This window comes from Triticum dicoccoides, chromosome 1A (assembly GCF_002162155.2).
Source record: "Triticum dicoccoides isolate Atlit2015 ecotype Zavitan chromosome 1A, WEW_v2.0, whole genome shotgun sequence".
Taxonomy (NCBI): domain Eukaryota; kingdom Viridiplantae; phylum Streptophyta; class Magnoliopsida; order Poales; family Poaceae; genus Triticum; species Triticum dicoccoides.
The window spans coordinates 368637980-368650131 of NC_041380.1; positions in this window are offsets into that span (position 1 = coordinate 368637980).

Sequence of the window (12152 nt, forward strand, 5' to 3'; positions counted from 1 at the left end):
GCTAGGGTTCGTGCGAGAGTGGAAGAAGAGATAATGATTGCTGTGAGGTGTGTATTTATAGTTACAGGGGCGGCACTGCGTTATTACACAGGTGCCCCTGGCGATTCACATCTAAGGAACACGTGGCCATCATGCAGCATATCGGGGGTTGTTCCACGTCGCACGCAAGCCTGGATTGTCGGGTGGTCGTTCCCACTTCTCCGGGTTTCAGGTGAAGGGATGAGCATTGAAAATGAACTTAATGTTTGTCTCTGTATCTTCTGCTGACAAGGACGCAGAGAAGACATTTAACAGTTTCAATAGAATGCATATGACTTGGAGAGATAGAGTTTGAGATAGAAAGCATAGAGAGGTTAGGGTCTGATCACATTCACTTAGTTCAAAAGATTCAACAAGAAGACATAGCTATAAGTGAATGCTGTAGAGGACAGAACACTAGTATATATATATATATTCAACATAGTGAAGATAATCATGAAGACATGTTGAAATTGAAGCCAAACCAAATGCGAAGACATAGCAAATGTAACACCACGAGTGAAACACTTCAAACAGAACATTTGGTGGTGGCCTTACCCACCGTATAGGAAGTATTAAACCCAGACACGGCGCACAATTATCGTGGCGCTCCGAAGTCAAATTCCACATTAATGTATTCACACTTAGAATGTATGTCTTCATTGATTGAAGATATACTTTACTTCGTGTCTTGCACATCTAAGTCATCAATATGCATGAGTGTTAGGATGTGTGCCTGATCACAGGACATTTGAGGATTCCAAGATATTTAGCTCACACCGTAACTTGCAAAATCTCTTCTCATCCAAGGGCTTGGTGAAGATATCTGCCAGTTGCTCTTCAGTGTTGACGTGTATGATGTCAATGTCTTCCTTCACAACATGGTCTTTGAGAAAGTGATGACGAATTTCAATGTGCTTTGTCTTCGGGTGCTGAACTGGGTTGTTGGCAATCTTGATGGCGCTTTCGTTGTCGCAGTAGAGTGGCACTTGCTTTAGATGAATGCCATAGTCCTTGAGTGTTTGCTTCATCCACAGAAGCTGAGCGCAGCAAGATCCAGCAGCAATGTATTCAGATTCAGCACTGGAGAGAGATACACAGTTCTGCTTCTTTGAAGACCAACATACAAGTGATCGTCCCAGAAAATGACATGTGCCTGATGTAGACTTGCGATCCACCTTGTCACCAGCATAATCAGCATCCGAGAATCCAACCAGATCAAACTCTGAGCCATTTGGATACCATAATCCTAGAGTTGGGGTGTGAGCCAAATATCGAAGAATTCGCTTCACAGCTAAGTGATGCGACTCCTTTGGTGCCGCTTGAAATCGAGCACACATGCAAACACTAAGCATAATATCTGGCCTAGATGCACATAAATAAAGCAAAGAACCAATCATGGAGCGGTATACCTTTTGATCGAACTCTTTACCATTGTCGTCGGGACCCAGATGATGTTTGGCTGGCATTGGCGTCGTGAAGCCTTTGCAATCTTGCATACGAACTTCTTCAGGCAATCTTTGAGATACTTCTCTTGAGATATGAAGATGCCGTTGCGTTGCTATCGTATTTGAAGACCGAGGAAGAACTTCAGCTCTCCCATCATGGACATTTGATATTGCTCTTGCATCATATATCCAAACTCTTCACTGTACTTCTGATTGGTGCAGCCGAAGATGATGTCATCCACATATATTTGGCACACGAACAATTCACCATCATATGTCTTCGTGAAGAGAGTGGGGTCGAGGGAACCAGGTATGAAGCCTTTGCTCGTCAGGAAGTATTTGAGTGTGTCATACCAAGACCGAGGGTCTTGTTTGAGGCCATACAGTGCCTTGTTGAGCTTGTATACCATGTCAGGATGTTTTGGATCTTCAAAGCCAGGCGGTTGTGCAACATACACTTCTTCTTCAATCTTGCCATTGAGAAAGGCGCTCTTCACATCCATTTGATATAGAAGTATGTTATGATGATTTGCATAGGCCAGCAGTATGCGTATGGCTTCAAGTCTAGCCACAGGAGCAAATGTTTCATCGAAGTCAATGCCTTCCACTTGAGTATATCCTTGAGCAACGAGACGAGCTTTGTTTCTGACAACTTGACCATGCTCATCTTGCTTGTTGCGGTATATCCATTTGGTGCCTATTATGTTGTGCTTCCGAGGATCAGGACGCTTAACCAGTTCCCATACATTATTCAGCTCAAACTGTTGAAGCTTTTCTTGCATAGCTTGAATCCATTCAGGCTCCATGAAGGCTTCTTCAACTTTCTTGGGTTCTGTTATTGAGACGAATGCGAAGTGCCCATAGAAATTTGCTAGCTGAGTTGCCCTTGAACGAGTGAGGGAACCAAGTGCATTGATGCTCTCAATTGTTCTCTCAATCTGCACTTCATTGGCAACACGAGGATGTACAGGGCGCAGATTTTGCTCTTGCTGATCATTGTCATTGTTAGTGGGATTGTCTTCAGGCTGAGCATTGTCTTCAGGTTGATCAGGTGCGGAGATGATAAGTTCCTCTTCAGGTTGAGCTTCAGAGGGTATGATTTCTCCAGTTCCCATTAGCTTGATTGATTCGCCGGATGGAACTTCATCTAGCACATTTGGGAGGTGCTCTCTTTGTGAACCGTTAGTCTCATCAAACCGCACATCCACTGTTTCAACCACTTTATAATGAAAGAGATTGAAGACTCTGTAGGAGTGCGAATCCTTTCCATATCCAAGCATAAAACCCTCATGTGCTTTTGGTGCAAATTTTGAAGTGTGATGTGGATCCTTGATCCAGCACCTGGCGCCAAATACTCTGAAGTAACTGACATTTGGCTTCTTGCCAGTAAGGAGCTCATAAGATGTCTTGTTCAGAAGCTTGTGAAGATAAACACGATTGATTGTATGGCATGCAGTATCAATGGCTTCAGGCCAGAATTTTCTTGGAGTCTTGTATTCATCTAGCATCGTTCTGGCCATCTCAATGAGTGTTCTGTTCTTGCGTTCGACGACGCCATTCTGCTTTGGCATGTACGGAGCTGAGAATTCATGTGTGATGCCCAAAGTATCAAGATATGTATCAAGGCTAGTGTTCTTGAATTCAGTGCCATTGTCACTTCTGATGTGCTTTATCTTGGCGCCATAGTTGTTCATTGCTCGATTGGCGAAGCGTCTGAAGACATCCTGGACTTCAGTCTTGTAGAGGATTATGTGCACCCAAGTATATCTAGAATAATCATCAACAACGACGAAGCCATAGAGACAAGCAGTAGTAGTAAGAGTTGAGTAATGAGTGGGACCGAAAAGATCCATGTGGAGCAGTTCGAAGGGTCGAGTTGTTGTCATGATTGTCTTCGAGGGATGCTTGGCCCTCGTCATCTTTCCTGCTTCGCAGGCACCGCATAAGTGATCTTTCTTGAACTTGACGCCCTCGATGCCTATGACATGCTTCTTCTTTGCAAGGGTGTGGAGGTTCCTCATGCCAGCATGCCCTAGCCTCCGATGCCAGAGCCAGCATTCTGAAGCTTTTGCCAGAAGACATACGGCAAACTATGGTCCTGATGAGAAATCTACCACGTACAAATCATCTTTCCTATACCCTTCAAACACTAGAGACTTGTCAGATTCCATTAGAACAAGGCAACGATATTTTCCAAACATTACGATCATGTTCAAATCGCAAAGCATTGAGACAGACATTAAGTTGAAGCCAAGGGATTCAACAAGCATGCCTTTATCCATGTGTTGATCCCTTGAGATTGCAACTCTACCTAGACCAAATACCTTACTTTTACCAGTATCAGCAAATGTGATGTGACTCTTGTCGGATGGACGTAAGGTTGAGTCCATAAGAAGGCTTCTTTTGCCAGTCATGTGATTGGTACACCCCCTATCAATAATCCATTCTGAAGACGTTGGTGTCGTACCCTACAGTGTAGTTAGGGGGATAGGCTTCACGAAGAGAATTGTGAAGCAAAAACATTTGACGAACCAGTGGGTTATGAAAGCTTAGATCCAGATTAGGACTAATAGGGAGAGTAGCAAGCGATTCAGGAACGAAGTACATAGTAAGATCATTCAGGCATTTGATCTTGCGCCCTACAAGATGTTTAAGGTCCCCAGCAATAGCGTCAGACGATTTTGGTTTTCTGCTGGAGACCTTTCCCTGCAAAAGAGAGTTAAGCTTTCTTAGCCACCCACATCTTCAAGGGTGGCTTACAAGCAATAAGTCTAAGTGCAGCATCTGAGAACTTTGGCTTTGGAGCCCTAGCAAACAGTCTGCAGGTGGACAATAGTATTCATAAGAATAAGCAGAGTAGTTCTTGGTTTTATGAAAATAGCGGTTAAATGAACCACGCTCATATTCATAGGCCTGAGTAGGGTTTCCCCGCAAAACATTTGCGCTAGTGCGACTCAGGTGAGTCCTCTGTCTGTATGAAGCCTTTGGACCGTATGAAGCCTGTGGTTTGGGGTTTGTCTTCTTCACGTGTGGTGTCATGATGACATTCATAGGAAGATTCTCCAGACACTTTTTCGGAACCCAGATCTTCTTCATAGGCGGTCCATTCCTGCAGTTAGTACCAATGTACCTGGCAAACACTTCACCATTCTGATTCTTAAACAGTTTATAGTTTGCATCAAAGGATTCATCAATGACAATGGGGTTAGCACAAGTGAAGCCAGATAGATTGGATGGATCTGCTGAAGGTTCCTTTGCAGCAACCCATGTGGTTTTGGGATACTGCTCAGGTTTCCAGTAAGAGCCATCAGCATTCATTTTCCTTACGAACCCAACACCCTCTTTCCTAGGGTTTCGGTTCAGGATCTGTCTTTTGAGGACATCACATAGTGTCTGATGCCCTTTGAGACTTTTGTACATCCCTGTTTCAAGCAATGTCTTCAACCTAGCATTCTCATCAGCAATAGAAGTGGAATCCTCAGTAGAGGGGTTAGTTCCCACATCAACAGTTGAAGATATTGCAACAGTAGCAGCAGTAGAACATTCAGCAACAGAAGTAGCATTATCACGCTCAATGCATTTAAGACATGGTGGTTCAAATCCTTCCTGAGCGGAACTGATCTGTTTGGCGCAAAGTGATTCAGTTTCTTTTTGAAGATCTTCATGAGCCGCTCTCAATTTCTCAAGATCTTGCTTCCTTGAAGATAATCATAGGAAAGCTTTTCATGAGTTGTTGGGAGCGTTTCATGACGACTTTCAAGTTCCTCATACTTAACGTGAAGATTTTTTATGTCTTCAATTAAGGACTCAGATCGAGTCATTTCAGCACCAAAAAGATCATCGCTTTTGTCTAACAGTTTTTGAATATGTTCCATGGCTTTCTGTTGTTCAGTTGCAATTTTAGCAAGTGTTTTGTAGCTGGGTCTTGAACCACAATCAGAGTCATCGTCACTAGATGTTTGATAGTGAGTAGTGCGTGTGTTTACCTTGGCACCGCGTGCCATGAAGTAGTAGGCAGGAGCGGAGTAGTCCTTGTCATTTGCATCGGTGTCGGTGGTGAAGTCATTGTCTTCAGTGTTGAAGATGGACTTGGCAACATATGCTGTAGCCAGACTTGCAACGCCAGAATCGGACTCCTCCTCAGACTCCACCTCCGCCTCCTCAGAAGCGGACTCCTCCTCTGAATCCATTTCCTTGCTAACAAACACACGTGCCTTGCCAGATGAGCTCTTCTTGTGTGATGAAGACTTTGAGGAAGACTTGGAAGAAGACTTTGAGTATTTCTTCTTCTTCTTGTCGTCAGAGTCATATTCCTTGCTCCTCTTCTTCTTTTTGTTCTCATTGTCCCACTGCGGACACTCAGAGATGAAGTGGCCAGGTTTCTTGCACTTGTGACATGTTTTCTTCTTGTAGTCATGAGCAGAAGCTTCATCATTCCTTGAGCTTGATTGGGAAGACTTTCTGAAACCTTTCTTCTTGGTGAATTTTTGGAACTTCTTCACAAGCATAGCAAGTTCCCTTCCAATGTCTTCAGGATCATCAGAACTGCTGTCAGATTCTTCTTCAGATGAGGAGACAGATTTTGCCTTCAAGGCATGAGTTCGCCCATAGTTTGGACCGTAGATATCTCTTTTCTCAGAAAGCTGAAACTCATGTGTGTTGAGCCTCTCAAGTATGTCAGACGGATCGAGTGTCTTGAAATCAGGACATTCTTGAATCATTAGGGCTAGGGTGTCAAACAAACTGTCAAGTGATCTCAGTAGTGTCTTGACGACTTCATGCTTGGTGATCTCAGTAGCACCAAGGGCTTGAAGCTCATTCGTGATGTCAGTGAGTCGATCAAACGTGAGCTGGACATTCTCATTGTCATTTCTCTTGAAGCGGTTGAAGAAGTTGCGAAGGACACTGGTTCTCTGATCTCTTTGGGTTGAGACGCCTTCGTTAACCTTGGAGAGCCAGTCCCAGACTAGCTTAGATGTTTCCAAAGCACTCACGCGGACATACTGTCCTTTGGTCAGATGACCACAGATGATATTCTTGGCAGTAGATTCTAGTTGAACGAACTTCTTGACATCAGCTGCAGTGACACCTTCTCCAGCCTTGGGAATGCCGTTCTTGACGACATACCATAGGTCGACGTCAATGGCTTCTAGATGCATGAGCATCTTATTCTTCCAGTAGGGATATTCAGTTCCATCGAAGACGGGGCACGCAGCGGAGACTTTGATTATCCTTGCAGTCGACATAGCTAAAACTCCAGGTGGTTAAACCGAATCACACAGAACAAGGGAGTACCTTGCTCTGATACCAATTGAAAGTGCGTTATATTGACTAGAGGGGGGGGGTGAATAGGCGATTTTTATGAAAGTCTTCACAACGTGGAACTTTCGAAGACAAACGATAGAAATAAACCTATTACCATGCAGCAGAAGGTAGACTACACTAGGCAACCCATAGTCAAGTATTCAATGGAGTGAGAGCACAATGACTAATAGCATCAATGTAGTAAGGATCAGGTAGGAAGATATTATGAAGCCAAACAGAACACGCAGTCACTCAGTGAAGACAAAACATAGTGCAAACATACAATGACTTCACAAGGAGTAATAGTAAGTAAAGGGAAGGGAAGGATGAAACCAGTGACTCATTGAAGACAATGATTTGTTGGACCAGTTCAAGTTGCTGTGACAACTGTACGTCTGGTTAGGGCGGCTAGGTATTTAAACCTGAGGACACACAGTCCCGAACACCCAGTCCTGAACATGCAGCTCAGGACACCCAGTCCTCACCGTATTCCCCTTGAGCTAAGGTCACACAGACCTCACCCAATCACTCAAGTAAGTCTTCAAGGTAGACTCCCAAACCTTCACAGACTTCGTTCACCGGCAATCCACAATGTCTCTTGGATGCTCAGAACGCGACGCCTAACCGGCTGGAGGATTCACAGTCCTCAAGTGTAATAAGTCTTCAGATCACACAGACAAGAAGACTTAAGTGATGCCTAATTCTCTTTGGCTCTGGGTGGTTAGGGCTTTATCCTCGCAAGGAATTCTCTCTCAAAGGCTCCGAGGTGGGTTGCTCTCAAACAACAAAAGCCGTACTCTAACTCTGAGCAGCCAACCATTTATGGTTGTAGGGGGTGGGCTATTTATAGCCACTAGGCAACCCGACCTGATTTGTCCGAAATGACCCTGGGTCGCTAAGGAACTGACACGTGTTCCAATGTTCAGATTTCAAACTCACGCGGCAGCTTTACTTGGGCTACAAGCAAAGCTGACTTGTCCGACTCTGGACAAGTTTCACTCTCTTAGTCTTCACTTGAAGACATAGGTTTTGGTTAAGCATCACTTCAGTCATTCTGACCGGTTCTCTTGGACCCCACTTAATAGTACAGTGGTTCCTATGACTCAACAAGGAAGAAAGAGAACTACGAAAGATCTAAGTCTTCGAGCTCCATAGGCTTCATGCGATGTCTTCTCTTGTCATAGTCTTCAATGTGAATATCTTCATATACCACCTTTGACATCAATGTCTTCATACATTTTTAGGGGTCATCTCTAGTAGGAAAACCGAATCAATGAGGGACTTCTACCTGTGTTATCCTGCAATTCTCACAAACACATTAGTCCCTCAACTAGGTTTGTCGTCAATTCTCCAAAACCAACTAGGGGTGGCACTAGATGCACTTATAACCGCACATGACATTAATTAACTCACACACACAAATATGAATTTTCAAACCAATATGGTTACTTGTTGCATGTACGTGTAGTTTAAATTTGAGTTACTATCATTATATGGCTAGTAAATACCTTAAATGTCTTTAAAAGGTTAAATGACCCCTGAAAATTTCCAAAATTTAACATTACAGTTGTATTAGTGCACGTTAACGGTAGAAAAGTTTGAAGGCCATAAGAGGAAGTTGTCATAGATTTGTCATCAAACATGCATTGTTCCTGTTAGGACCGAGAGTATATCGACCAGAGGAGGTGAACGGGAGATTGAAAAATTCTTTCAAATATTTTGAAACAGATCCCAATCACAGCAGCAGAACAATGTAACGAAGAAATGAGCTGAATCAGTCTTCTTTGTCAAAAGAATATTCTTTGATGAATGCAGTGATAACAATATGAGCATGTGAAATGATCAGTTTAACTACTATGAGAGTAATGCAACATGCAAACATATGTAGTAGTACAAGACACAACATGGACGAGGTGAAGACAAATAAGCACAAAGATTAACATAATACAATACAAAGATCAACTCAAGTAGGACAGTGACCACATATGTGAATGAAACAACAACAGAAGATAATGATCGGATAAACTATTGGCACATAGCACAAAAGTAAACTGCTAAAGGAAATGCAGTAGAGTAGATTGAACCAGTGGTGCTCGATGGCGATAGAAAGATTTGGTAGACCAGTTCACCCTTCTACCAAAGGGCTACGTCTGGTTGGACGGGCTGTGACTTAACACGGAAGATAAACTCTCTTCACCCTATTCTCCTTCAACACAGAGCTGACCATACTCAGGTTGATTTCACTCGTGGTAGATTGAAGTGGCTTGAGACTGTGTCAGTATTTCCACAAAGAGCAAGGGATGATGCAGCACAGCAACGGTAAGTATTTCTCTCAGTTATGAAACCAAGGTTATCAAACCAGTATGGGAACCACACAACACTATGTAAACAGTACCTGCACACAAAGAACAAATACTTGCAACCTGACGCGTAAAAGGGGTTGTCAATCCCTTTCGGGTAATGGTGCCAGAAATTGTCAAGTTGACGGGATAAATTTGTGATAGATTGATAGATGCAAATAAAGGAAAATAAAATTCAATGATGTATTTTTGGGTTTTTGATAATATAGATCTGAAAAGCAAATAAAAATAGATCTCAAAGGCAAATAGTAGATCGGAAAGCAAATATGATGGAGAATAGACCCGAGGGCCAAAGATTTCACTAGTGGCTTCTCCCAAGAAATAGCACACAATGGGTAAACAAATTACTGTTGGGAAATTGATAGAAAATTGAATAGTTATGACAATATCCAGGCAATGATCAATATATAGGTATAACGTCCAAGATTAGTAGACCGACTCCTGCCTGCATCTACTACTATTACTCCACACGTTGACCGCTATCCAGCATGCATCTAGTGTATTAAGTTCATGGAGAAACAGAGTAATGCAATAAGAATGATGACATGATGTAGATGATATCTATTCATGTAGGAATAGCCCCATCTTGTTATCCTTAATAGCAATGATACATGCGTGTCTTGCTGCCCCTTCTGTCACTAGGAAAGAACACCACACAATCGAACCCATCACAAAGCACCTCTTCCCATGGTAAGAAAAATCGATCTAGTTGGCCTAACTAAACCAAAGATTCGAAGAAGAAATACGAGGCTATGAATAATCATGCACATAAGAGATCAAAAGAAGACACAAATAACTTTCATGGATATAGATCTGATCATAAACTCAAAGTTCATCGGATCCCAACAAACACACCGCAAAAAGAGTTACATCAAATAGATCTCCAAGATACCATTGTATTGAGAATCAAAAGACAGAAGAAGCCATCTAGCTACTGCCTATAGACCCGTAGGTCTATGATGAACTACTCACGCATCATCGAAGAGGCACCAATGAGGATGATGAACCCCTCCGTGATGGTGTCTAGATTGGATCTCGTGGTTCTGGAACTTGCGGCGGCTGGAATTGTTTTTTGTCAACTCCCCTAGGGTTTCTGGAATGTTTGGGGATTTATAAGGCAAAGAGGCGGTGCGGTATCCACCGAGGTGGCCACAACCCACCTGGGCGCGCCCTGGTGGGTTGTTCTTCAAGGAAATATGCCCTAGAGGCAATAATAAAGTTGTTATTTATATTTCCTTATATCATGATAAATGTTTATTATTCATGCTAGATTTGTATTAACCAGAAACTTAGTACATGTGTGAATACATAGACAAACAGAGTGTCACTAGTATGCCTCTACTTGACTAGCTCGTTAATCAAAGATGGTTAAGTTTCCTAGCCATATACATGAGTTGTCATTTGATGAATGGGATCACATCATTAGAGAATGATGTGATTGACATGACCCATCCGTTAGCTTAGCACTTTGATCGTTTAGTTTATTGCTATTGCTTTCTCCATAACTTATACATGTTCCTATGACTATGAGATTATGCAACTCCCGAATACCGGAGGAACACTTAGTGTGCTATAAAACGTCACAATGCAACTGGGTGATTATAAAGATGCTCTATAGTTGTCTCCGATGGTGTTTTTTGAGTTGGCATAGATCGAGATTAGGATTTGTCACTCCGATTGTCGGAGGGTATCTCTGGGCCCTCTCGGTAATGCACATCACTATAAGCCTTGCAAGCAATGTGACTAATGAGTTAGTTACAGGATGTTGCATTACAGAACGAGTAAAGAGACTTGCCGGTAACGAGATTGAACTAGGTATGATAATACCGACGATCGAATCTCGGGCAAGTAACATACCGACGACAAAGGGAACAACGTATGTTGTTATGTGGTTTGACCGATAAAGATCTTCGTAGAATATGTAGGAACCAATATGAGCATCTAGGTTCCACTATTTGTTATTGACCGGAGATGAGTCTCGGTCATGTCTACATAGTTCTCGAACCCGTAGGGTCCGCACGCTTAACGTTCGATGACGATATGTATTGTGAGTTATGTGATTTGATGTACCGAAGGTTGTTCAGAGTCCAGAATGTGATCACGGATATGATGAGGAGTCTCGAAATGGTCAAGACATGAAGATTCATATATTGGAAGGTTATGTTTGGACACCGAAAAGGTTTCAGATAGGTTCGGGCATTTTCTGGAGTACCGGGGGGGGGGGGTATCGAAACCCCCCGGGGGTTAATGGGCCTTGATGGGCTTTAGTGGAAGAGAGGAGGAGGCGGCCAAGAGGAGGGGCGCGCCCCCCAAGCCCAATCCGAATTGGGGAGGGGGCCAGCCCCCCTTTCCTTCTTCCCCTATTCCCTTTTCTTCCCCTCCTATTTGGACTAGGAAAGGGGGGAACCTACTCCTAGTAGGAGTAGGATTTCCCCCTTGGGGCACGCCCTATGAGGCCAGCCGGCCCCCTCATCCACTCCTTTATATACGGGGGAAGGGGGCACCCCATAGACTTAGAAGTTGATTTCTTAGCTGCGTGCGGTGCCCCCCTCCACAGGTTTCCACCTCGGTCATATTGTCGTAGTGCTTAGGCGAAGCCCTGCGTCGATAACTGCTACCTCTTGAGCACTGCGTTGGTTTTCCCCGAAGAGGAAGGGATGATGCAGCAAAGTAGCGTAAGTATTTCCCTCAGTTTTTGAGAACCAAGGTATCAATCCAGTAGGAGGCTACGCGCGAGTCCCTCGTGCCTGCACAAAACAAATAAATCGTCGCAACCAACGTGTTAAGGGGTTGTCAATCCCTACACGGCCACTTACGAGAGTGAGATCTGATAGATATGATAAGATAATATTTTTGGTATTTTTATGATAAAAATTCAAAGTAAAATAAAAGCAAAGTAAAAGCAAGAGGAAATAACTAAGTATTGGTAGATTAATATGATGAAGATAGACCCGCGGGCCATAGGTTTCACTAGTGGCTTCTCTCGAGAGCATAAGTATTCTACGGTGGGTGAACAAATTAC